This window comes from Bombus vancouverensis, chromosome 7 (genome assembly GCF_051014615.1).
Source record: "Bombus vancouverensis nearcticus chromosome 7, iyBomVanc1_principal, whole genome shotgun sequence".
Taxonomy (NCBI): Eukaryota; Metazoa; Arthropoda; class Insecta; order Hymenoptera; family Apidae; genus Bombus; species Bombus vancouverensis.
This window is the reverse complement of record NC_134917.1, coordinates 17,679,664-17,707,249: the sequence shown is the minus strand read 5'-3', so window position 1 is coordinate 17,707,249 and position 27,586 is coordinate 17,679,664. Positions and strand designations below refer to the sequence as shown.

At 43.4% G+C, this 27,586-nt stretch overlaps 1 protein-coding gene across 1 annotated transcript in view; it reads right to left on the bottom strand.

Moving 5' to 3' along the window:
• Nucleotides 1-23,248, bottom strand: part of Oct-TyrR (Octopamine-Tyramine receptor) — a 61,582-nt gene extending 38,334 nt beyond the window's left edge. Inside the window, exon 1 of the mRNA XM_033328017.2 lies at nucleotides 23,116-23,248. The gene's annotated coding sequence lies outside the window, so the exon portion shown is untranslated. The remainder of the gene's footprint in view (nucleotides 1-23,115) is intronic.
• Between the last annotated feature and the right edge of the window lie 4,338 nt (nucleotides 23,249-27,586).

The window sequence follows — 27,586 nt, the reverse complement described above, 5'->3', positions numbered from 1 at the left end:
CTCGAACGAATAGCATCGATGCGGTGAACGCCGATAACGTAATTTCGCGAACGATCCCGACGTATTTGATTTACATATTCGATTACTAACGCAGAATCCGCCCATTAAACAAAATGAGCATAATTTGCACGTTTATAACCGAAAAGTATTGCACCGATATACCGATAAACTATCACGGACGAGGGCATAAAGGCAATATTATGATATTATCGATCTTGTCCACGGACCACTCATCAACGATTATTTTTCCATTGTCTCGATCGAATCGTATAAAACCGAAGTTGCGGATGATCGGGCCGATATCCCGTACACGATCATTGACCTCTGCAACGTGTCGAGTGGTCCGCGCACGTGTTCCTACCGTTTTTCGGATAATGCAGACACGTTGGTATTGCCGAATTTGTGACGCGTGTAGAACACATGAAATTGCAGCAGTTTCGCTGATCGCCGTGTCGATCGGAGTGTTGATAACCCACGAACAGAATACCAGCTCTTTCGTAGATTACAATGGACTTTTAGGTTCGTGCCATTTCTTCGATAATCCACTATCTGGAGAATTTATAACGAAAGAGATCGATATTGTCGGTCATCGAAGAAAATTCTCCATTTCGATTTTTCTTTCTCCTTGTAACGCTTTGTTACGCTTCGTAGCATACCGATCGCGCGAGAAAATATCCCACGACGGTGAATATCCAAGCGAATTCTTTTGTTCGGATAATATAAAATAATATTGCCATTAAAACGTTCGGTAAATTTCACGCAAGGTTCTCAGGCAGAAAAGAACTCATTCGATGTTCCCCGGACGCGACAGATCAAAAGGCTCCGCGCAAGTTTTTCAAATCCTCTTTGGGAGTCAGCGACGTTCTGCTTGAAGGTGCATCGCAGTTCCGCTCGTAAGACGTCCCTCTTATTTCCAAATTCCCTTTGATATCTGAAATGTCAGCGCTCCAAGCACGACGTAATGAATCGAGCGACCATCGTTATTTGACTGACCGACACAAAGAAATTCCTCTACCTAGGGAGCTAGTTTCAACTTTGTCGTCGGTGCGACTCGAATTACCTATCGACCATTGCTGATAAAAAAAAAACCAGACACAGAGTCTACAGATACAACAGCGGAACGATGTGCAAACTTGAAATTAAATTAACTTTCTGTCAAAGTGGATCTCTGTTCAACGTTTTTCTCTTACTCGTGAATTAACGTTCATGGCTTAAACGATTTCAATGGCGCTGTAAATGGAAAGACTACAGCAGAACGGTCCCGCTAACATAATAAAGCCATTACGCGAAGCGACATCACTTTTATAGATTTTTCCTTCTTTAAACTCGCCTGCATTAATCCCGAAATCTCGTAATACGAAACGCGCGAATCAACAATTTCCTCGCGACGTTCTCGATAATGATAAATTAATACGGCAGAACGTAGAATCCAGAACGAGTTATATTCTCGTTCGGTGGAAGTTGCATCGTTGATGCCACAGCGTCGAAACATTTTACTTTACAGAGATGAAAGAAAGGAGCGACTGTAAAGGATCTGTAAAGGAGGTTAAACGATGAGATTACCGGTAGGTAAAATCGTTATTATATTTGAAATCGTCGATACAATGTACTAGTCGCGAAACGGTGTGCGAAACGGTGTGCGTAACGTCGTGTGGCGGATCGGTATCAACAGGACGCCGTCAGGTCGAGGCATCAACGCGGCGCAACACCTCCCGGACGATCCGCTGGTACCAACCGCCAACACTAGAGGGCTACAACGACAACGAGTCTGTCTAACTCGCTAGCGGTCGAATATACGAGCGATTGATACAAATACCGCACCTAGCGAGACTCCCTCTACGTCTAAGGCAGGGACTACCGGGCATAGCCTTACTGACGACTCCACCGGTAGTCCCGGGACGAAACGCAAACTCTCTTTTCATCCGCCACAGTCGTTTGGTAGCTGTTTATAATCCGTTTGCGATCGCGTCCGTTTATTTATAGTAGTCGGGGGGAAGTCGGAAGACTCAAATTTGTCTTTGTTTTACGGTTACGTGTAGCGGCGACGTTGTTTTGCTCGGAGTTTGTTTATTCTTACGTTATACGTAACCTAACAAACTTCATACTCCGAAGCAAAACAACAACACTTGAATCGAATTCTAACTCATGTGCAGCTACAGATCTTTACCGGTGTACGATAACCGAGTGTAAAATATAAAATTGTTGATATACAGGGTGGTTGGTAACTGGTGGTACAAGCGGAAAGGGGATGATTCTACGCGAAAAAAGCGGTCGAAAATATAGAATAAAAATTTTTCGTTCGAGGCTTTGTTTTCGAGAAAATCGACTTTGAATTCTCGCTCGGTACGCGTCCACTTTGTCACGTCTCGTTATAACGGATCTCACTGTGATTTAAAAAAAAATAAAAAAAAAATTTTTTATTCTATATTTTCGACTTCTTGTTTCGCGTAGAATCACCCCCTTTTCGCTTGTACCACCAGTTACCAACCACCCTGTATATTAAATATGTATTTAATATCTATCTGTGTAAAAAATGTAAGGTAATAATACAAAGAGGAGCCACACCTCACGGATTTCAACGACCTTTAAATAAATACGTACAAAGGACAACATTCTGAGCAACTTTTCCCTATACGTGTTATCGCCGTGACGCTCGACCTTAGTTTTCGAGATATTCATAAAAATATTTCGAAGATGGTATCTCACTGGGGATAGCAATCCACATGTTATATTATTATACCACTAAGCTATAATATTTTACCAAATGTCCTACTGGACGAATTGTAAAATTCAAATAAATAAATAAAAAAAAAAATTCATAAAAATAGTTCTCGTACTGTTTCGTTGGATTTGGGATTATCCCCATTGTCTCGTGGTACGACGCCTTCACGCGTCTCACGTTTATTAAACTTAATTCATCGATGCTAATCAGCTGTAATATAAATAAAATAAGTTTTACTCGTACGTTGAGTCATGCGTGTATCCCGTTGACCGTGGATTCGTTATCGAACCTGAATTCGTTGTCATCGACATCTCGACCATCCGATCGCCGCTATTACTCGTAGCCTCTTGTAATAACCACGTTTGTAACAATAAATATCAGCTATAACCGCGATGGTAAATTCGAGCGAAGGTTCGTGAAACGCCCAAAATTCCAACCTTAACCTGACATATTTATTCGATAAAATACTAATACGTAGAGGTAAAAACCATACAAATTAAAAAGTAATAAGCGTGAAATATTTACAAGGATCGGAATAGATTGGATGTTCGCCCATGTAGAATTAAATCGTAGACATATCGCGCTGTTAAAATATCTATTCACGAAGCGAGACACGGATCGCGATCGTGTTAGCGAGGGCTTTACGATTTCCTTAATCCACAAACGTTCGGATCGTCCAAGCGAACGGAATCGGTTTGACGATTTTAAAGGCAGCATATTTCGCGTTCGAGCAAACGCACGTGAAATCCCTTCCAATAGCGTGTGTAATTCGGTGTAAACGTGGAAACAATAACGACCCCTCGTCTGATGACACGACACGTTTCAACGCCTCGAAACATCTTCCTTTCTCTTCCCTTTGTCTCTTCGTTCCCGTCTTTCTTTTTTTTTTTCCTTTAAGAATTCACAGTTTCGGTTCTAAAGAGGAGAAGTAAAAGAGAAACGTTGGTAACGAAGTAGTCGTTTTTACACTTGGTTGTTTGATACAGCGCATCTGTTACAAAATCAGCGAAGCCTCGTTCCTTGGAACAATTAGCGTCACAATTTCCTTGCGCGCAACCTACGTTAATAACAATGCAATTACAGCTCCGCTTTCGCCGCCGAACGCAATAACTCCTCCACTCAAACTCTATTAGAAGAAATTACAAACAACACCGGCGATAAATTCGCGCAGAAAACTTCCAACCTGATGCATTATTTACGCTGCCTCGTGGAGGTCAGGTTCGTGCCGTCTTAACGGGCCAATGAAGATGATATAAAAGTTACGATTTTACTTGATAATCGTGGAAAATGAAAACACGAATGCTCTCCGACGAGTAATAAAGGTATCGATGTTTCCCGGCACCTTAAGATCGACACCTGATATACGAGTTCCGGAGAGTGAACTTTCGCGGAGTTCATCATTCTTACCACGATTCTCGATGATTCGATTTCAGAGAGAAAAGAAGGGCGAATAGAGAGAAGATAGAAACCTGTGGAAGACGATATGGAGGGTGCATTTAAGCCACACGACATCGAGCGGCGGAGTGTTGCTGGCAAGCTTCCACCGGAAAATGAAATTCTCGGCCCGGAGTTTGCCGATATTGAACGAACCAACCCTAATGGGAAGCAGAGGAAGCCGAAAACGAATCGCGACCTGTCCTCTTCCATGGTGTTTCTACAACGCGCCATTTGTCAAGATCGCGCTCTTCTAAGTCGATCTAAAGATCTTTTGTCCCGTTAAGCAACTGTCTGACTCGTACGCGGTCCTTTCGCTTTGATGGATACCGATCCAGCGCTTCGCAGACAAAGAGAATCGTTTACGTCGAAGATTAATTTCGTTGCTATTCTAAGCTTAGAAAAAATTTGGAAAAAATCCCGAGATACTTATCGAAGTTTCCGCTGTATCGAACGATCATTCGCGCGGTCGAATATTCGAAATATCTGTCGGCGTAAATAACGACTCTTTCGAAGGAAATTATAGGATGTGTTGAGATATGTATAATTTTCTGTGCTGGACTGGGTTAAATGCGTAGAAGAGATACTTATGTGAATATACTTACTTGATACTTATGTGATACTTACGTATGTGAAGTATGTGTGTGTGCGCACAGCGTCTCGAAAACAAAGGAACGTAAACTGTTCAGTCGGTTAACAGAGTCGGGTATAGAAGAAAGTACTGAAACGCGTGCAAGTGTGTATCGATGAATATATAAGTGTTCCTATAGCATTATTTCGGCTTCAAAGATTTTCAACAGGACGAAATGTCAATTGTTCGCCTGCGGAGGATTAACCGATCCTCTCTGCTACGCTAAATCGATTAATACCACTTTTGATAAATTCATCGATTTCAAAGTGGCCAGGTATACAGATAATATTTAATATCTGAAAAAAAAGTATTCTACCCGTTTTAATTTATAATGGAAACGAACGCAGCCTGTACGCGGCTCGATTCTCCAACAAAATCGTTATCGTATTATTCGTTGCTCGGTTTGAACCATCGATTACTATCGAGCTTAAATTGATAAACCGTTAAGTATTAAAGATATACCACAGCCTGGTTAATCAGAGATTAAGAGGTGCGAAGAAACGTACACCTAAATCGATATTCGATAAAGTTCTAGAATTGCGTTAACGTTCTAAACAAGCGTTAAATCTGCCACTTTGGAAATACACAGCTGCTCTCTTAGACGACAGGAGCGAAGAAAGATATTTTCGACCGAATGGAAAAGAATCGAATGGAAATCTGAAATTCTACGAACAACGAGGTCGAGGTAGAACGAAATAATAACGATACGAAACAACGGACGCGTTGCAGAGTAAATGAAGGCGAGAGAAACGAGGAATCGCGAAGGGAAAGAAGACGAAACGTCGACTGAAAACTAAGAGTTAAGGTATAACGGCGCGAGGAGCGCATCGCGTCGCATCTATTATTTACAGTATGAAACCGGTGAATGTAGAGACGACGCAGCTAAGACGTCCATTTACGAGTCCCTGAGATACGACTTCGTTTTTTCCTCTGTTCCACCTTAGTTTCTATCGCGCGGAGCAAAAGCTCGGAGTCACCTACTGTCAGACCAAACCACAGATAGATAGAGAAGAGAGAAAGAAAGTATCGAGGGACGGGAGAACGAAACTTCCAACCACGAGCGGAATTCAGTCGTGGGATTTCGTTAAAGGAGTTTGTACGCGGAAACCAGGATACGTATCGGAAAGTCTGTAAACAACAAAACCTTTACGTCTTTTCCCCCTTTTTCGCGTAGACCCGTGTCTGTCTCCCTTGACAGTATATGATTTTACACGGAGAACAGAAGCTCGGTTTTATCGCGATAAGAAGCGTATCGGTAGAGGATATCTGGAGATTCGTGGTTGCCTCGTCACGTTAAACGGATCTCCGATATCGAATCCTTTTCCACTTTTTTTTTCATGAGAAGCCCGCACTATACCGAGAATGATAAACTCCGAACGAGTGGGAAGAAAACTGGTTAAAAATAATAGAATTAACTGGTTAAGGTGCAGCGATGCGTTAACGCGATATTTCATTTGTAATTTCTCCGCACAATTTTAATTACCGAGCTCCCTTTCTTAATATTGTGATTACGAAGGGAAATTCCCAGGATTTCATTAATATCTCTCGCCACGGTATTTCTTCCTCTATTTGAACGACACAAATTTAGGAAATTCGAAGATGCTCAAATATTTATGATACGATGAACCATTATTCGTTCGTTGATCATGGCAAATCCTCTTACTTTTACGCGTTACTAATTTCCTTCGTTAGTCCTTAATGGATTCGTATAGTAACTTCTGCACAATACACAAGACCAACGAAATAATAATACACGAAACGTTGAATATATAAAATTATACGATAAACTATTGATACAACGTGATATTTTGTAATTATAGAGGGAAAGCTTAAAAATAGAGAAAAGATATCGATATAAATCATAATAAACGATAATAATAGAATTTACGATACACTCGCAAGATCGCATGAAATAAAAAGTAAATCACGCTAGCGTCAACGGCTGCCGTGAGACGAAAAGTGATATTAATTTAGCCCAACCTGTAATCCATTGACTTATCTTATTTTATTTATATTACAGCTGATTAGCATCGATGAATTAAGTTTAATAAACGTGAGACGCGTAAAGGCACCGTACCACGAGACGACGGGAATAATCCCAAAGCCAACGAAAAAGTGCGAAAACTATTTTTATGAATATCTCGAAAATTAAGGCCGAGCGTCACGGCGATAACACGTATAGGGAAAAGTTGCTCAGAATGTTGTCCTTTGTACGTATTTATTTAAAGGTCGTTGAAATCCGTGAGGTGTAGCTCTTCTCTGTATTATTACCTTAGATTTTTTACACAGATAGATATTAAATACATATTAAATATATATGTATATACGAAGTACGAAAATATAGAAAGTGATCGATCAAAGGATCGATCAGAACAAAGAGTGTTCTGTCAACATAAGATTGATACGAGGAGAGGTAGCTATCTTAGCAGGGTTAAATTCACTCGATGTTTACTATTCGAACATCGTTCCCGAAGCGCGCAATCGTCTCCCGCGTGTCTCGGTTCGCAACTCTCTCTTGGGTCTCGTTCCTCAAACATATTTACTCGTAAATGTACACACACACACACACAAGTGATATCGACGGATACCGATGCACTTCACCAAAATTCTACTGCCAAAACCCGGAGACACGACGAAACAGCGCCCTCGGGACACCGCAAATCCTCAAATATTTTCATTGAAAAATTCCATCGAAAGACGGATTGATCAAAGTCTTATTACGCGTTTCGTGACTTGCCGATCGATTTCGATGGTTCGACGATAAACAGAGGCAACCTTGCTACCGTATTCAACATCGATTTTCTATAAAACAACGCGAGTTTCGATCGTTGAAAGTATAAAGAAGGGACATGATTTATGGAAGAATCTAAATAGAAAATGATGTGCGCTCGATGGAGCGCGTATCGAACGTAAATAGGATTGTAGCGATACTTCAGAATGAAAAAGATTAGCGAAACACTAATCCTCTTCTCGTAATTTCCATTCGTCTTCGTTAACGACGGTTACGATACGACGAGAAAGGAAAAAAGGTGAAATCCGAGCATCGAAGAGAAGAGGATCATCATTGATTCCATTTGAAATCCTTTTCCATTTAGTCTGTCGACTCTGTCGAAATTCGCTAAAGGACGCGAGAACGTACCCGCGAACCTGTCGATACAATTTCTCAGTCCGATGGAACAATTTTTCGTTCGATAGAGCGTGCGTCCAAAGAAAACAGACGTTCACAGCACCGCCGACGTTCCCCTCGTATTTCTTTGCTAAAGGTCCGTAAAATAGTAACGCGACCGTTTCACGGCTCGCTGTTACCGGTTTATAGATTTTTGTCTGGTATCATCCTATCAAAATTCCCAGGCTCGTGTATTTCTTTCGAGTAATCCTACTCTGGTATCGCTGTATAAATATATTTTTCCTATATTTTTTCTTTAGTTTATATTCGCCAAATAAGAATACGCGGTGTGCACAAAAAAAGCATCGTTATTTCGTTAGTCGTTACGAAATGGCGTTTACGAAGCAACGGAGAGGCTGAAAAATCGCTGTTTAAAAAGTAACGGAAAGATTATATTATCGAAATAGGAAAGAATTCTCGGAATATGGAAACAAGAATTGGATCTGTATCGAACGTATGGCTCGATTATTAAACGAGCACGTTTCGAAAGAGGAAATTACGGTCGTACTATTTTCTATAAATTTTCTATAAATTTTCTATAAATGAGAAAATGAGCTAATCGTTGGTAATTCGAGTATCAACTATATCGATAAGTCGAGCCTGGAGAGAGATTGAAATATGGGAAATGAATATTTTCCGTCGAGCTTGGAAAGCTTCGTTTTAATACATCGTAAAGGCTCACGGGCACCAACTACGTCAAAGTACTTTTTTAACGGAATTAAATTGCAGTTAATCCTGTCCGGTGAAATTTAAATTACCGGATGCGAGCTTGTAATTACATCGGGCGCTGTAGTCTTTTCCGTCGGACGTCGCCGCGGCGACACTGAATTTCCATCGTGGCTAGACACGAGAACGAGGATTTTCGATACGCGGCTGCAAAAGTATCGTTTAATGGCGAACGAACGCTAACTAGAAGCGACAGGCCACCATACGTTCCTCGTTACTGTTTGCCATCTGGCGAATCCCAGCGTTATAACCTCCGGTCGGCTGACATTGACGATTCATTGCTACTTGCGTCTGACAAATCCCTCGTGCCATACCCTGACTACTTAATGTCCTATACGTGTCTTGCTAAGCCGTAATTAGGTACTCGATTTCACAATTTAACGTTCAACCATTAAATCGTCTACATCGATCACGCGACGTCCGATGAAAATTTACATTTCGAAAGATCGCATACGTGTTAATAATTTATCGATCGGCCATCGTACGTCTAAGCTTTCTCGTTACGTTTCTGTGTACATGCCATCGGTCAGATACATCTAACTTAAATAGAAATTAAAACGATAGGAATTAATATTTATCGAAACAACTAACAGCGTTATCCTAGTTCGAGTGTGCGTATTACACGCATTATAGGTCGGTACTTATCTCGTGTCCGCTATGTCACGACAATGCCATTGCTGCCGGCCAAACAGAGTATGTCTGATAATGGATCCAGATGAAAGCAGCATTCGAGCGTCCTAAAAATGTATCTGTGTGACGATACTAGCTTACGTGTTTCTTCCTCGCAATTTCCTCTGGAACACGTGTGGTTCGTCGAGCGGAAAGTGGCAAAGGTTGGAAGAAAAGGGACAGATACGATCGATCGATCATTTTTACGTGGAAAAAAGAAAATTGTCGCGCGTATTGCGTTACGATTTTCCTTGTAAATGACGACGAGAAGAAGTCGCGCAGGGTATACTGAAAAGACGAATTAATCGACGCGTTGATTCCAGTTAAATACAATTTGTCTTTCTGGTCTGTGAACGTTTGATGCGGACGAGTGACTCTTTCCATCCATTCGCATCGTACGTTAAACGGATATTTAATCTTTCTCACTGGCGGAAGTGCATTTAACATAAGAAGCAGACTTCGATTCGCGTGGAAAAAAAGCTTAACCTGACGTTTCCCACGTTCCATCGTGAAATATATTACACTGCCATTTAACACTCGACCCAACTGTACAAAGCACACTGTCTGCATGAAAAATGGCTTGCGAATGAACCACCATTTGCCTGGAAGTAAATCTAATTCATGTTCCTTCTGTCCTGCGAGACATCGCTAACGTTAAAAACTTGCCAAGATGCAGGAGGTCTTTCCTGCTTTCGATCTTCATCGATAAACCTACATTAATCACCATCTACGATCTATGAAATAACGTCATTACTGGCAAGTATGGCGAAGAACAATAGCGCGTAATAAATTACCCGTGAAACTTGAAAAGAGAAAGAAAAAGGAAAAGAAGGAAGAAATACGAGATGAACGGTGATCGCGAAAACTAAAGCGGACAAGCAACGTAATCACGCGGTGCTTTGAAAGGTGCATATCCGTTTAAATGAGACGCGTTCCAGTAATTAAAGCGATTATTTCGGTAATGAGTTTCCTTCTCTAAGCGCGTCTCGTCGGTTACAGCGTTCGTTATCCGCCAATCTCTCCGATTCTTTCGTATAACATGCGCGGAATAAACTCTTCCTCTTTATATTCGCGAAGCTTATCTCGAACAAGTCCTGGGCACCGCATTAAATATTCTCGATGCTGATTACGAGCCGGAAACTCGCTGGCCGATCTCTGAACGATTCGTCGATCGTTACTAATTCAACGAGCTCGGCCAAACTTAAGTAAAACGACGGGGTAGTTCACGGACAGTTGGTGGGGCGGTCGTTTCGAAAAACGTTTAGTGAAAAACGTGGATAATCGACGAAACGGTGCAAGATAGCCATTTCGATGTACGGTGTTTCAGTTTTATGGCTTTTATGGCGAATAGGGAAGCGAACACAGTCAGCGTCCTTAAAATTCGCTCGTTCTCACTATTTTTATAGTCGCTGGAATGGACATGGCTTCTCTATTCTCTCTCTCTCTCTCTCTCTCTGATCGCGAATCATAAAGTGAAACGTATTTCGACGAACGAACTATGTGGCTCGGGGAAAGATACGAGTTGACAGTTTCGCCGCGGAGACGAAGCAATTCCGCGTAAACAAGCCTTGGTTGTTCCTTGGCTAATTTGACACGTACGACGTCGTCAAAGTACCGGAGAGCAGTTTGTCAAGGGGAAAGAAACGTTGTCTGGATAAACAGTTGGGGAAAAATAGACGAAAAAAGGATATAAGGACTTAGACTAGTTTGGAGCATTTGATGCTAGGAGAATCCTGATCGCTGGTGACACGTTGCTGCGGCAAGACAAGGTAAGGTAAGCGCTTGTGGCGGTGGACTTACACCAGCCATTAGAGAAATGGATACACAAAACACGATCCTCGAAAGCTCCTGCTTCATTATCCCTTCCTGCAAATACATTCTCCGACCTGACTTCTAGTATCCCATTGTTTAAGGCACGGGTCTGCTGGGTAGACGATGAAGTCACCAGTACGTCCAAGGCGAGATGCACTTGTCTATTTGTATCTTCTCTTTCCTACTTTCCTTCAGTTACAGCACCGCAGGCCTATTTGTATCGGACGCGACTGTTGACTCTCCTATCGAAGTATCCAACAGCTGATGAGATAATTAAAAGCGTTTATCGTCGAGTATTTCATTCTGACTTCTGGTTAATGTCAATTACTTGAAGTTTATACTCTTTATTATTTACGACGCTTCTTTAACTCATTGAAAACGATGTGCAATTAAATCCGCCGTCCAATTACGACGAAATGACAAAACTCGTGACCTGGCTGCTTCCGAATGCAAACTAAAACTAGTTTTCTAAAGCTTGTTCTCGGTAAAAAATAACTCGCATCGCCGACCGTGTCGTAAAACAAATTCACTAGCTGCGGGAAGAAAATTCAATCGAAGAACTCTCGTTCTCGTACTCTGCCCAACGAAATACATTCCAAGGGAGACTGGTGAAATTTTGACCGATGCGCGTTCAATTTAAATCGTTCCGTTTCTATCAGTATCAGTTAATTTACGGAAGAATTCGAGAAACGAAGTAATTGGAGGTTTTCACGAACGCAAATCGAGTCTGGCTGGCGCGCGGCGCGAAATAAGCCCAGGTAATTCGGTTGCCAAAAATGAGCAGCCTCCTGGCTATTTGCACGGCAAACAATATAACGGGAAGATAATTTAATTTGCAGTAAAAGGATTGGAACCGCCTGGTTCTCGGCTCTGCTCATTTTTGATGAAAATTTCCCGGTACGTCGACTGTATCGTCGAATACGGCAGTTAAGAGACGAAAGTTCGACGAGAAAGGAAAACTTGGCGAAAGGTTACATAGCCAGGCGTTTTGCAATACGCGTTTCAAGCGGTGCCTACTCGACGAAACTCGGCATTTATCACTCGTTTCACCGAGACCAGCGAAATAATTAATTTCCATGCCATTAATTTTGCAAAGTATCCTTGTAATCTCATGCGCACGCAAACTATTTCGTATTCCATAATTCCACGCGGTAAACATCTCATAATGGCTGGGGTCGCAAATTCGTCGCGAAATCGAACTCAGCCGCGACTACGCATCGCGACTCGTCGATTTACGCTTATTGAAAAATGTTGGAACAACGAATCGCGGATACGACAAGGCTAGTGAAGTCTACTAAGGTTGCAGCTACACGACGAACATCACGACTGTCGAGGATTTGCGTAGGATGGTTGATCGTGAGATTTATTGGACGAGATTGCTCGCTGTTGAAACCGTCGAGTATATTTAAAACGTTAAATAAATAAGTACAGATAATGTTCGACGAAGACGCTCGTACTAACGCATTCGCTAAGACAGTGTATAAGTCGCAAAATAAAATCGCTGATAACTCGTTGATAACTGATTGTTACGTCTGGCGACACTCTACTTAGACCAGGCCACACACCGCGGACCAGACGGGAACCAGATATCCGCTCATCCTTACTGCGTACACTCGATAGTCTTAAGGACCCGTCATAAAACCAGTACTTTGCTAGCTAAAGTCCTTCAGACCGAACAAATATCCTTTTTCTCAATCACTTTCTAAAGACTATTGTCTACTACGGTTTGACAAGTTAGTTTTTCTCACGTACGATGCTTCCTACTAGCAACTTTCTGTCGAGGACGGCTAAGACCTTCCTAGTCCACCCTCGTTTATCCAATCAGAAGCAAGGTATACTGCCCTCGCTTTCCTGACCAAAAATGTCACGAACAAATCCGATGGTCCAGTGCACTAAACACACCCATCGCTAGCTTTCCTCCGACACAGCATCGTCAACTGTCTTAACTTACTTCTTCTACACCGCTAGAAAAGTCAACATGTCAGTAACGGGTTAATCAACTATAACAAAACTCTAAGAGCCTTGCTCTGTCCTCAACGAATATTGTGCCAGTGTATCGCATCTCTATACGCTAACTCATTGTCGACGATATATATTATAAGCAACGGTGTAACTTAAGTGGAAAAAATATATAATTTATAATTCTGTGAATCACAGTGTTATACCCTCTCAACCACCCCTATCATCTTAACGGAAATCAGGGGATCGATCGACTCGTGGTGTCGGTTATTATAATCGTAACGGGAATTTACGACTCCCGTTGACGTCTCTCCCCGCGATTAGTCGAAAATTCACTGATAGACACTGAACTGCTTACGATCGCGTCCGTTTATTTATACCGGTCGGGGGAGAGTCGGAGAATTCAAATTCGTCTTTGTTCGACAGTGCACATAGCGGCGACATCGTTTTGCCCGGAGTTTATTTGTTACTATTGTAGTATCGTGGAAAAGGACCTAAGAAACGTCAAATTAGCCATGAACAATGTCGCGAGAGCCGAGGCACCGTCGGGTCCATCAGTGTGTCGTCGGTCTTTCAGTTGTATAGTTTTGTAGAAAAGTCCACGTGACCCTGGCAACTAGCGTCCGCGGAACACGTACGTGGTGGGCCTAAGAAAAGACAAAGGGATGCTAGAACGGCCAGAATGTGAGTTGAGAAGTGGCAGTGTGGCAGTTGAGAAGCCAGAGAGTGTCAGTTGAGAGTCAGTGGAGAAGCCGCAGAGTATGAATCGGGAAGTTGAGAGCCGGGTATGATAATTAGACGTACGACGATATTTTAATCAGCTTTTTGTATCGAGTATTGCTTGTTAAACTAAACTTAACTCCAAATAAAACATCGTTACTTGCCCTTACTCTAAGACCCATTTAAGTCACCACATTACGTTATCGATATCGATACTCCGAGACAAAACAACAACATGATTTGAATTGTCCTCTAGCTCGTGTGCCGCTACACGATCGTAATCAGTAGCGAACGAAGACTGGAAAAACACGATGAGTCCACTTCCGTTAATCTTCCAACTTTTACGATATTGGATGATTAAAGATGACGCTTTCACTTAATACAATTAAAAAGGGGAATGATTTGTTACGTTCAGAGATACGAGTCCTGTATAGAGTGTTTTTTAAATATCAGAAAAGCTGAAAGCGAGACTCATCCTGGCTTTCTGCTACGTTTTTCAAATGATAAAACTAGAAAAAAGTGAGAAGGGAAGTTTCAATGTAGAAACATGTTGGAATAAGTCCGTGGGAGAAAATGTGAAAAGAACTCTTGTCACGGATAAGCGACGAGGCGATGCTCCTTTCGTCGCTCTCTAATTACGTAAAGGCCTTTTGGTATCGTCGGCGAGCTGGCGACTCTGGGGCCTCAAGTTCAAAGCGTCGATTTACAAACAACCATCGCTGGAAGGGTAGACGCGATTTAACTTTGACTCGCCAGGTGTAAGGGAGAGAAGCAACTAAGATGAAGCAGTCCGTGTGTCAAAAATAGGAACTCATCGAGGATTCGAACGACGCAAGTTTCGAACAAATTGCAAAGTCAAAGCGAGCAGTGGCTGGCTACGCTCCTCTTACGCTCCTCCGGACCAACAGGGTGAAACGTAGGAGAGAAGATTCAAAAACGAGTTATGCAAATTCAATGCGCGCTTATACGAAGCTTCGTGACTCTCCAGAACGAAGAATCGTCAAATTCGCCTCCTCGTTCGAATTCTCCCGTATTCAATGCGCAATTTTAGACACTCGAAATTATTCTGTCCGATTTCTACGGTAATTAATTTCGCTGGGAACAAGACGAGGAATAAATTGCCGTTCTAAATAGCTGGCAAACCTTCGACAAACGGGGTAAACGTAGTTAATCGAATCTTTTGATATGTCAGAGGACGTGTTGCAGTCAATTACGCGGGTAAACACGATGGAAAATCATCGCGGAGACTATGCTCGGGTCAGCAGCTGTTTGGCAATTATGAACTCGTCGGCTCGAGTACTAATGAATGAAATTGACGTAGCCACACAAACGAAGCAGCAACGCACAAGTTAAGCAGAAAGGGCGCGTGCCACTGTTGGACCATGTGCGCGTACGCTGATCACGTTAAGGCAGCGAGTTATCATCGGGGAAGTTTGATATTTAAGTTAACGGAGAGTCGACGCGTCTGATGGTATCGAGCAATTTCTCCAGAAGTTTCGTACGTCGTAACAGCGTCCTAACCAGATCCCAGTCTGCCGTTGGTGCATCCGTTGCTACAAGACACTAACGAAACCAGTGCGCACTCCTTCGACAACCGCGAAAACGAAGGGGACAAGTATCGACGAGGACAAAGATGACGTGCACGCATCCACAACTGCGATACGATACTGCAACGTCGATGCAAGACAAACTTTTGCGGACAAATTAATGTTTCCTTAACATACGTAAAGTAAAGTTGGGCTGTTGGCTGACAGATAAGCAACCATATCGAGATGAATTTTTCCGCAAACATCCCCCCCCAACGATATTCCCTTGACATTTGCTTTAACGCATCACAGCGTGTTCGATTTGTATCTATTTTGAAATTTAAATACGAATTTTCGAATAGACGTTTGGAATGGAAATTTTGAAAGGAAATTTTGAAAGGAAATTTCGAAAGGAAATTTCGTGGAGATAGATAGGTTATTTTCAAATTCGTTGAAATTCCGTATAGCTGAATGATCGATTTCAATGTCCTTCCATTATCCTATTCGCCGTCAAAGTATACTTTGGGCATATTTGAGGGATTCGATGTCTCGATACAGATTGAACATCGCGATTCATTTCCGACCGATTAAGCACTTACGGAAATGGAACGCGATTGGTATTCGGTCTCCGGCCTCTCCTACAAGTTAAATTCGCGATTAAGAACGGCTTTCGCGTCAATAACGGGAGCATCGAGCGTGACATTTTCTCCCCGTGCCGAGATAATGGCAAATCGAGTGTGTCCGCAACATTTTCGACCCAACCTGTCAGCCTTTCTTCCCCATGGTCTCATCGATTTTTCAACGGCCCCCTTTCACTCGATACTCGTGCCACGAATTTTCCATCGCATTGTCATCGGCCGTGCGTAAATCGTGTACGTACGTGCGTCCCCAGTCGCATAGAAGCTGCTCTATTTCTCGAGCGCGCGTCTATCTCGCGAAATTTCAGCCAAAATAATTCGCCAAACTGAAAAATCAGCGGTTTCAGGACCGAGATATCTTGAACGAAATACGGAAGAACGTGGCGCTCGTGTGGTCGTTAAAGAATGATATTGGAATCGAAGCTGCCGTCATTCGCAATAGGTACGCGTTTCCGTTAGCATTACCGATTCCATGGGGAATTTATGGCACGACACGTGGAAAACTTGCAACCTCTAGAAAAGTGCGCGAGTTCGCGACACGAGCACCAGTACATTCTGGAAATATCTGGCCGAAGCGAAGGTTGAAAGCATCGCGTGTCGAAGAGAAAGACGGGGACGCGGCTGAAAGAGAACGTTTCAACGATCGAAAGGAAGAATCTTTCAAGGCAACGGCGAGACAGCTGCCGCTGGATCCAAGAGATTTTTCACGCGTCGTGTGATTACAATAGATGACTCGCTTTCGACGAATCGGTCGACGACGATAGATACATCTGGTGACTTAAACGATCGCGTTATCGCCGGTTGAACACACGCTTCAAGCCCGTTTGCGTAAGTTCTTGGAAATTTCTTACTCACGAAGTAAAGTGCAGCTTGGTAAAAAGAACCCGATGAAAATTCAACCTCTTTTCTACTTTCTAGGTGATTTTCGTCGAAGACGAACAGCTGACGATGGAACAGGGAAAATGTACGATATCGCACGTGTGACTCGGAAGTTGCAAAAATCTATTCGAAATACAACAAATTATTTATTTAGCGCGGACGCGATTGACCGAAAGAATAGACTTTGAGCAACAATGGTCAAATATAATTTTCGCAATTTATCATTTTTAGCCACCGAAATTCCTCTTTCACGATTCTCGTGTTCTTCCGGCACCGAGCCGAATTACATCGATTGCGAATTGTGACATTTTTAAGATACGTATGCTGCGTGTCGATGGCAGCGTGTTTAACGCGTGAAATGATAAACATTTGATTAACATGGTAGAATAGAAGATCGCTTCTTCCAGCTGACGACAATCTTGCACGCGTTGGTGGACGATTACGAGAAACGCGACGGGAAAAAGAGTAACAGCCAAGCGATGGAAGCGAGCGTTTTAATTAAAAGGAACCTTTTCCAAAACGGGGCGGACAGTTCTTCCATGCTTCTGTCACGGCTCTTCGCACTCTAATTAATCATTTTCCGTACGCTTTCAGCATGGTCGATCGGTGCTCTAAAGCGACTAGATTATCAGCGTAAAGAGCGTCCGGGAATCTTACGCAGCGTTGCATTTACCATTCGAACGAAATTATCGGAAGAAAGAGTGGAAGGAAAAGGGAAGACAAGAAAGGTAGAAGACGAGAAATAGGAACGTCCATTGGAAGTCGACTATCGACCAAACTTCGACGCGATACCTTGCAGAAAATTAAATACGATGGGGAAGAACCGAGCGTTTTTTAAAATACGTACCGACGATCTACGCGAAGAATTCATCGCGTATGACGCGTATTCGTTTCTTAAGTGAGAATAAATAAGAAACTCGGCGAGCAAAGAGCTTTCTGTTCAAGAGAAAATGAATTTCCGGCGAGGAGGAACGCCTCGCTCGAGAAGATTAACACACAGCTCCTTTTTCGCGAGTAAATTTTTCTTTAACCGTGTAATCACGCGTTTCGCTTTTATGGCCTGTCCACCAGAGTAGGTGTTAGGTACGATCACACTATTACCCCGTAATTGGTTGCCATTACGTGAAATTTATGCGACCGCTTGTTGAATTAGGGTGGGAAGGTTACGTCGACCGCTATTTGCATATCCCATGCCACCAATCGAAAGAAAGGAAAGAAAAAAAAAAGAAGAACGCCGCTAGCTTTTGTGATCTTATACCGTTACAAAGACGAAACATGATCAAAACCGTCGACTATTAATCTCTATCTTTACAAGGGACGTTATTGGAAATTCTGTCGTGGCGGAAGAGAAACTCACAAGAGGTGGTTCCATCGACATGCTTACAAGTACAAATTGTCAGATACTCCGTTTCATTTCTAACCGGGTAAAATATCACGCGAACTTATACATCTCTCGAAAGTTTGGTAAATCATTGACTTTCTATTGTACCTTTGACTTTTCGATAGAAAAACGCGGGGCCTTCGGCGAGTTATTGCGATCGCGTCTGATCGGTCACTGCGCCACGCTCGCGTCTCTTCTTCCTCGCTATTATTATACGATATAATTGAGCGTCGTAATAAATTCTTTGTCGATTTCTTTGATCTTCTCCTTTTTGCTATATTGTTCTTTCGATTAAGTAAAAAGGAAATTAGTCTCGTAAGATTGGATAAACGATTCGATAAATTTCGCGACTGCGAGAAGAGGAATAAAGGGGGATACGATATGAATAGATAAACATGAGTTTCGTCGGATGGCAAATATCTACGTTAACGTGGCATCGATTATTTCTCAATCGTCGTGCAGCCAGAGAAAAATACTAATTCCGATTCGGTGTTTGATACGTCGGAGGAAAGGTCGTGTGAACGCGTTTGTCCACGGAACGTGGCAATTTCGGTACCCTCGGAGGATGGACACTGTACGTGTTTGTCCGATACCATTTAAATGGTTTCACAAATCCGAAGATCGAGTGAAAATCAATGGTACGAAAGTGGTCGTGCTCGAGTGCAATCGACGATGATCTAGCAACGGCCGATGAAACACTCGACTTGCCACTTACCTTATTAAAGCTATTTTAACTGACGCAAAACACGGCACTATTTACGTCCTTATTTCTCAGGAAATTTAACAGAGCGCGACTCGTTACGTAAATAAGAGCGGATACCTGAGCGACAAGCGCTCACGGCTTTCAGTCCCGTTAATTGATAAAAAATTGATATTCACTCTCTCGATTAAATTAGAATGGAAAGATTCAGTCGGCTTATCCCGTGACAAAGAAAACGAAACGAGAGAGAAAATATGCTTTTTAATCTGTAGCCGGTATTTATGTACGCGGAGAAAACATAGTTGCCATGGATAGAGGAAGAAAATAGTCGCTGTAAAAGAATTTAATATCGTGGCCATGCCGGTTAATCGGAAAGATCGAGTTTAAAAGAATGAGCAGAAAATAAGCCGTGTAAACAGCGGCATGTTGTCCCTGCCCTGTATATTGTCCAGGATGTTGCGCAAACAACAGGCAACGTAAAAACGGGTTTTTAGGTTTTCCCTAGCGTCTATCGAGGTCTCGACAGCCTGACGTATTTATATCCAGGCGGCTGTTCGCCAGATAATAGGAGCAAAATGAGGATTCAAGACGAATTACGAGGATATCGATCAAACGTATGGCCGGATTTCATCTCGTGGCCCGATAGCCAGCTTTTTCCACGATGGCGCGGCGCGGCGATTTTAAAGAATCACTCCGGCGAGCACGATATTTACGCGTCGTCCGGCGGCTTGCTCCTACACGATCGGTTATTTATAAAACCATTCACGATAATCAATAACCTATGCCGTTCTCTCCCCTTGCAAGGCGAAAATTCACCAACACCTCGGAACACTTGTGCAAAACCTCCTCTCGCATGAAGAGAGGAGAAAAAACGAGAGGGAAGAGAAAAAGGAAGAGAGCTAAAGAGAGAGAGAGAGAGAGTCGAGGGGTGACGAATACATATTTATCGAAGCCTAACGACGCGACGGACGCGCGCAATCCGGCAACACGATATGAAACACTGGCGGTTCATCGTGGAACCTATTGAAAATTTCACGTCGTGCGAAATCCTCCTACGGTACGCTTAAATACCGTCGAGGGAAATGATTATTAAACAAGCCCGAAGGTATTAAGGGAGGACGGTGATTTAAACTTCGTGCTCTGATTGCGGTGAACGCGGTTTAACGGGAAAAATATTCACATATCACGAGTCAATTTATCATGCCAAATTTCCATACACGCGAAACTAGCAACGATTAATAGTATTTCCGTGATATTGGGTGGACGATGAGCAGCGTTTTAAAAGCATCGAACTCGTAAGTGAAGAGTCGTAAAAAAAAAAAGCTGAAAGCAGACGAAAGGTACGACGATTCCTGTTCCGTCGAACATCAACCCCTGCTATAGTTCTTTCACCGATACGGCAGCCTTCTACTGGCTCGCGTGGCAAAACTTAGAAAGACAAACCGGCACGCAAATGACCAGCGGAAGTTTCGTATCGAGTGAAACTCTCTTCCTCTCTCTTTCTATGTCCGTTATCTCCCTTTTTCTACAGCGAAGCGACGGCACGTCGCGCCGTGCTGAACTTTGTTTCGTCGTGAAACGGAATACAGTCTCCCGCGACCGGCCAACCGAAAAGTACCTGCTCTTTCTGTACCGTTAATCCGGTCGCGCGGCATGAAGACCGCGCACGAGCGACACGCAAGAATAGTTGGCTACAGGAATTCTCCTAACGAGACAAGACGGGGCGAGCATTATTTCCTGTCAGCGAAAAATATCCCAACCCGTAACAATGAAATATCTATTCTGCGTCGCGCTCAGGATACTCACGACCGTGTGCATCATCCCTAAAGCATAACGAAGCGAAAAAGAAACACAGCAAGATGTTAGCTCGTTTTTCTTCTATCTTCTCTTTCTTTCCATGTGTTCCTTTTTCATCGCTTCCGGTTCTCTTCGTGTACACGCTTTTTATTTCGTCATCGTGAAAAGATGGTCGTGCGAAAGTAAGGATGAACATGGAACAGGTTACGAGGCTAAATTCTTCGTGCGGTTTCGTTGCGAGGAAAGAAGAAACTAGACGCGTATCTCCCACGATATGCTCTTTTACGTTTCGTTTCAACGTTAGGTGCATTATTCGAAGAGAAGAGGCGCTCATCCTTTTACAGCGATCATCGTTTCGACCAAAATGCCTTTCTTATTTCTATTATGTCGTATCGTTATTTGTCTGGCGGATAAAAAGGAACGAAATAAACCTATTTTATCGCGTCGATACATCGCGAATATGGATCGCGTTCTCGAGGAAGAAAGTGCCATCCCCGTAGAATCAAATCGACGCAACGTTTAAGAAACTTTTTCACCAGTCTGCGATAATTCGATCGATCGGTTGCGGAAAACCGTTTCATCGTCCAAACAAACTGCTAACTTTGCGTTAACTAACCTGAATTCTATTTGCGATTTCTTTTTCTACGACCGTGTATTTATGACCGACAAGAGTAAGAACGTTCACGTAAGAAAGTTAGGCGGCCGATCAAAGAGAGGTGAGCCCCTTTTCTTCTACGGGCCAATCGAAGAAAAACCAATACCTTTAACCGATCGACTAAATACTTCAACTTTTCGATGAGTTCTGTTCCCTTCATTTTCCATTAATTTAACTTTTCGCCGGAAGCCAAGAGCGTCGAACGCAGGCCACTGAGACGCAAACTGCCTACTTCAGGCAAATTGTGGAGGGATGGGCAACGAAACTTTCTGCCAATAATGTAACCATTCTCCGGCAAACTCGAGACAAATATTTCAATAATAACTGCCGCGTATATACGAGTCTGTATGTGTATCTTAATTAATAGACTACTCCCTTTTGAGCTAGTCACGCGGTACACGCGAAGCTATAGAAATCATTAAACGAGGAGAAAAAAGATCGGTTCCCACTGGCGAGAAAACGAGGTAAACCGTCTCTCGCTGTAAGCGACACCTTCGTCAAAAGCATCCCTTTTTGAATTCCCTGCAAATCCGTCATACAATCCCTTCTACGTTTCTTTGATCTTCGGCATACACGCACGCATACACGCGCGCATACACGCACGGAGGAACAGCGGCTACACGTACAACGATTTTAATCATTTTAAACGTAGTCCCGGCGTACGTGCATACAAAACACCTCTAACGAGACGAGCAGAGTGCGGAAACCGCAAACTGCTCGAGGTTTGCTACTTCATACGTACTCTGGAAAAAGTAACCGATTGCCTTTGGTGATACGGTGAAGATTCGATAGATTAAGACGTCAGGTTCTCGGGTCTCGTTGGACTACTTGAACGACTGAGCGACCGACTCGCCAGGGAAATGAGAGCGATACCGCGCGCGTACGATCGCAATCGGTGGGAGCATAGTCGATAAAAGACGGTAGAATTATATCACGAATGTCAAATGTCGAGTAAGAAGAGTACAAAAGGATGGTTTTCTTTGAAAAACGAGGACACCGACTGAAGACGTATCTGGCTCCTACGATAATAATTTCCTCTCCAGAGTTCCCGGTTTTCTACATTTTTCTCTTTCTTATTTTACAATTAATCGATAGCTGGTCGATGATTGCGCATACCCCCATAACGAATCCCACGGAATTATGGAAGCGGACGTGTCGTCGCGTTTCGATCAAACTTTGCTGAAACTTTACTCTTTTTCCAACGAGAGATGGTACACGAGCGACGCACGAATCGGATCGATTCGTCGATCGATTCTCGTGGACACGCGAGGATATGCGAGCGTGACGAACAACAAGTTTCACCAAAAAACCGTTCCGGCAACGCGTGCTTCCTTCTCCACGCCACTAAACCGCACAAAATCGTAAAAGAAAGTGGAGCGAAACAACGAACGATTATCGGACGAATGCCAGCTTTTCGCACTTCTAATCACGATGACCGAACGTTTCTCTGTATTTCGGACGGGCACACGGAGTCACACAGATCATCGATGAGCGAACAACTAGCAATAGAAAGCCACGCGAAACGGATTTATCTCGTTCCCGTGAGACGCGATCTATCTTCGGGGGAACACGTTTTCGTCCGGCAAACCACTAACCACGCCAAGGCCAACGAAACACCGGCAGCCGTGTAACCGAGGAGACGTCGTACTAAAAATAATATGTGTATCGATATCTCGGCAATGATAATGAGTCTCGCGTACCTGAGATCGGTTGATCGGTGCTGCAGGGCGCGGCGGCATGGTCCCGTCGCAACACAGCGCCGTTCGACGAGCACTGAGCAGCTATTCTGCGCCAACGGGGTTGCGTCGACGTCGAAAAGACGTGAACGGTTGCCTCTCACCCCTCGCGCTTACCCTCCTCCCACCACGTACTACCGACGCCACTCTTCAGGGTACTCTCACACGTATTACCCTCCCCCCTCTCTATCCCGCGTGCACACCCCTTCTCTTTGTCCTTCTTCCTCGTACAGGTTTGCATCCACTTGCATTCTTTCCTACTTCCTCTCGTTGTCTACGGCTTGTGTTACGTCCTCGAGGCTGCCACCCCCGTGGCACATGCGCGCAGAATCCTGTCCAACAAAACTCTTCTCTCGGAGCTGCCAGAATTGGGAAAAACGGGCCGAGGAAAAAGGAAGAGGCCACAGGGGAAGGGGGAAATGATGCGCGAGGGGTGGTATTTTCTAAAAAAACGTTCCCTTCCTTTTTACTTTTCCCTTTCACTCCTGCTTTCTCTGCCGCGATTCCTATTTCGTTCCTCCTACTTTCTTCTCTTTCTCTTCCTCCGCCTCATTTTCTCCTTTTGCCAACCTCTTTACCATTCACCCTTATCGCCTCGTTTTAACTTCATCTCCCCCCCCCCTCCTTCTTCCTCTTCTATTCTTCTCTCCTGTTCTCTTCTCTTTCGGTATCGTCGTTCCTCCTATTATTATTCACCTCGGTTCGTCCGGCGAGGCACGCTTCGTTCTCGCCACCTCTTCGCTCGTTTCCTTTTTTCGTCCGGCATTGTCCGTCCCCTCGTGTCCGTTTTCCCAAACGGACGTTTTTTGTCCGGTGTCACGCTCGCGTCGAAGTCCGTCTCTCTGAAACGCGTGGCTGAATCGGCCTTCCTTCTCTCTCGCTTCTCGTTAAGTTTAATTCGATGAATCTCCTGCTTGCTCGCGCTCCTGGCTCCGGCAGGGATTTCCGCAGGCTTTTGTTGCGTGCCGAGGGGCCGCGAAGATTCGCTGCAGTTTTACCGCTTCCGTTTTCCCGCTTGTAGCCCTCCTCGGTTTTCCTTCCTCTCTCCTCGTCTCGTCGCTCCTCTCTTCGTCGTCGCTGCTGACGGTTAGGCGCGCGCACTACCGGCTATGAAATGTAACTTTTAGCATGGCTTTTGGGTACACTTGGTAATCCTAAATGGCTTGGCGGTTTTTCTGAAGAACGGTCGCGTGTAGCTTTTATTCCTCGCCGTCTACGTCCCGACGTCTCTCATCGAACAAACATGGTCACGCTGAGAAAATGGAACGCTCGTCAAACAACTATATTTCTTAAAATAATCCCACCGTAGGAAAATACCATGATGTAGTTTACGCGTTTTACGATACGAACGATCGTTTATTTTATCAGAAACGATAACGAAATAATCATTGTCTAATTTTGTACGTGGAGTAATCGAACGATAAGACCTGATCAGAAATTACAGAAAACGTAGATAATCGCAGCGATAAATCGGCATTAATACCGTGTTGATGTCGACTTAAGCGGCGTTAAAGGAGAAAGCTTTAAAAGATAAACCTCTTAATTAGATCTACGTTCGTTCTAATACCGTTCGTCTTGTCAAAGCGTTACTAGACTTTTTAGTATCGCTTTTGTCGCTTCCGCTGATAAATATTAGCCCCGTTCTGTCGTGATTGTTGCGTGAATCGAAGGCGCGCACAAGATGAATACCGCGGCTACGAAAATACAAGGGATAAAATACAATACAAGGGATAGGGGATGAAAAGAGTTTTATTCGAAGAATTCGTCCGTGCGTACTTTTTTGCTCGCGATCATTCGGCCTGTTCTTTGTGTTACGGAATTTCGTCTAAACAAATACCGCTTTCCGACGATCTCCTCTTAGCAACTCGAGGTACGAAACAATGCGATCGAGATAGGATTTACTATGGAGTTCGCCCGTTTCCCCTTTGTTTCGTACGAACATTTCACGAACTCGCGCCAATTTTTGCCTCCTGGACCGAAACGTCCGACTGGAAAGAAGAGAGAAACGCATCGCGAGGCCACTATCCCTTGCGAGCAACGTTTCCTTGATTCTAAGTGAATTCACCGGTGGTCCATTGACGATGGAACAACGAACGAACCCGGCTAACTTTAAATAGCTTTCAAAACTCTCCGCCACTACGAATTACTTTGTTTTAAATGACGAACAAAAGGCTGCCTTCTGGCTCACCATCGCTTCGTTCACTCTTTTCGTATCCTTTTTGTTCGACCTTGTTTTATTTATCTCTTCTTTTTTCCCCCCTCTTTCTTCTTTTCATAATCCGTAGTTTTCCTTTACAGCATCGAGTTTTCGTACGCCATAATCGAGTAGAACGGTTCAATAGCTATCTCCGGACGATGTAAGGGAATCATCTATATACCAGTCGTCTATCCTATCCCCCCGTTTCCGTATGTTATAATCGAACATAAAGCTTCTGAAGGTCGCGTATTCTCGCGATTGCTCGCTTCCTTTGCCGTGCTTCTCCGCCGATTTGTCACTCCATGCTGGTATTTTCACACCAATGTTGTCGAACGCAACTTTCGGTGTAATATTTCAGGCACGATATAAATCATAGGCAAAGGGAATAAAGGCGCCTTTCGATTCTTCTTCCCGTCTGTCAGCGTCTCTACGTGAGAAGATTTTCCCCTAAAAGTGTCAACCATTTTCCAATTCCCCTTCAACCATCCGCTCTATATTAAACTTTGATCTTCTCCGGCAAGATAAAAACTATCTTCGACAAGCTATCTTTCAGCGAAAATCGTAGAATTCTGCTGTGTAAATCATTTTTCCATCTCCATTGAACATCCGAGAGAGAACGCAAAATGCTGGCAAACCGATATCAATTATTCGTATCGGCGAATGCAATCACGAGCGACGCGCGTGTCAAACTGTTTACGGAAATACTTGACTTATCGTTGGATTACCAAACCGACTAATTAACGTCTCTGTTAAGTAATTAACTAATCTCTCGGATAATTAAATTCGTTTTTCATCGATCGATTTTCTCTATCGAAGACAGGCACGCGAGGATCTTGTCAAATATAAGCAATTCGTCGAGTCAAATCGTCGTCGGGAATGACGGATAAGTATTTCACGGGGAACAATGAATTTGACAGTGAGAATGATAAACAGCCGCGCACCGTTGCTACGAATATTCGATCGGCATTGCACGCTGACATGATTTAGGGCTGCCGGCGATCCTTACGAGCGACGATCGAAAGAGAACACGAGCCGAACGTTCTGTTAAAACGTACCACCTATAGCGATATCGCGTCGTTGCAGCATTATATGTGAGAACACGAATCTCTATACATATTTATCGTCTCCTTGCATATCCGTAATACCATTCAGTTTTCACATTTTTACCGAAATTAAACGATTCGGTATCGATGGAAATCGAAGATTAAATTTGTCCGGATCAATGTGGAAATTGCCTCTATAACGATATTTCTCTGTTTTAATATATGTACGCAAGAATTATGTCGATCGAATTATAGTTTGGATGACGCGATGAATATTCAATATGTCGGACCTTTTAAATTCGAGTTGTATTAATATTAAAAGCACGCATTCAGATGGAAGCAATAAGTATTTTAAAGAGTTGGAAACGTGGAAGATATCAGTGATCGAAACGTATCAAATGGCGTGGAAAATATATATCTTTGGTCGTTGAAACATCGTTGGACCGGAAATTGTTTGCAACCATGGAGAACCTATACAGGTACACGAAATCTCTTATCGTAGCGTGGAAAATAAACTTTAACTATGTATATATCGACAAATTGTAAGGAGATATATTCTTTGCCGAGCGACGGTATCCAACGACGTGTCTCGTCATCCATTGCCGCCCCTTTTCACCAGCCCGCAGCCCCACTTCATCGTCGTCCCGAGAATCTTTCAGAGCCACGTTTTCCATGAAAGGATTCCGCGACCCGGCTGCCAACGAATAACACTATTGTACGATCGTGTCTCAGACATTGGGTGAAACTTATTTTCGAAGGGAAATCTTCGTATTCCATGGCAAGCTCGAAGTTCGCGACGAATATCGATAAACCATCGTTTCTCGTTCGCTGGAAATCTATAAACGAATCCTACGCGAACAAAAAGTTTCAAATTCCACGACGTACAAATATACGGAATTCCAAAGCTCTGATGAATCTTTTATTTCTCATGAAACATTTTTCTATCAGCGTCGGGTAAAACCTGAAAGCTCATGTTGCGAGAACAAAAAGAGGACACAGGTATCGGAACAAATAAAATGAATTTCGATCTCACGGATCTGTCTCCTTTCTTTTTCCTTTTCTTTCTTTTTTTTTTTTTTTTTTTTTTTGTAGAAAAATCTGTAGGATCAGCCATTTACTTTGTGCACTTTCTCTCGCAGATCAGTTCGATGTCGCGGTAGCGATCGCGTTGGATTACGAACAGTTAGAAACTCGA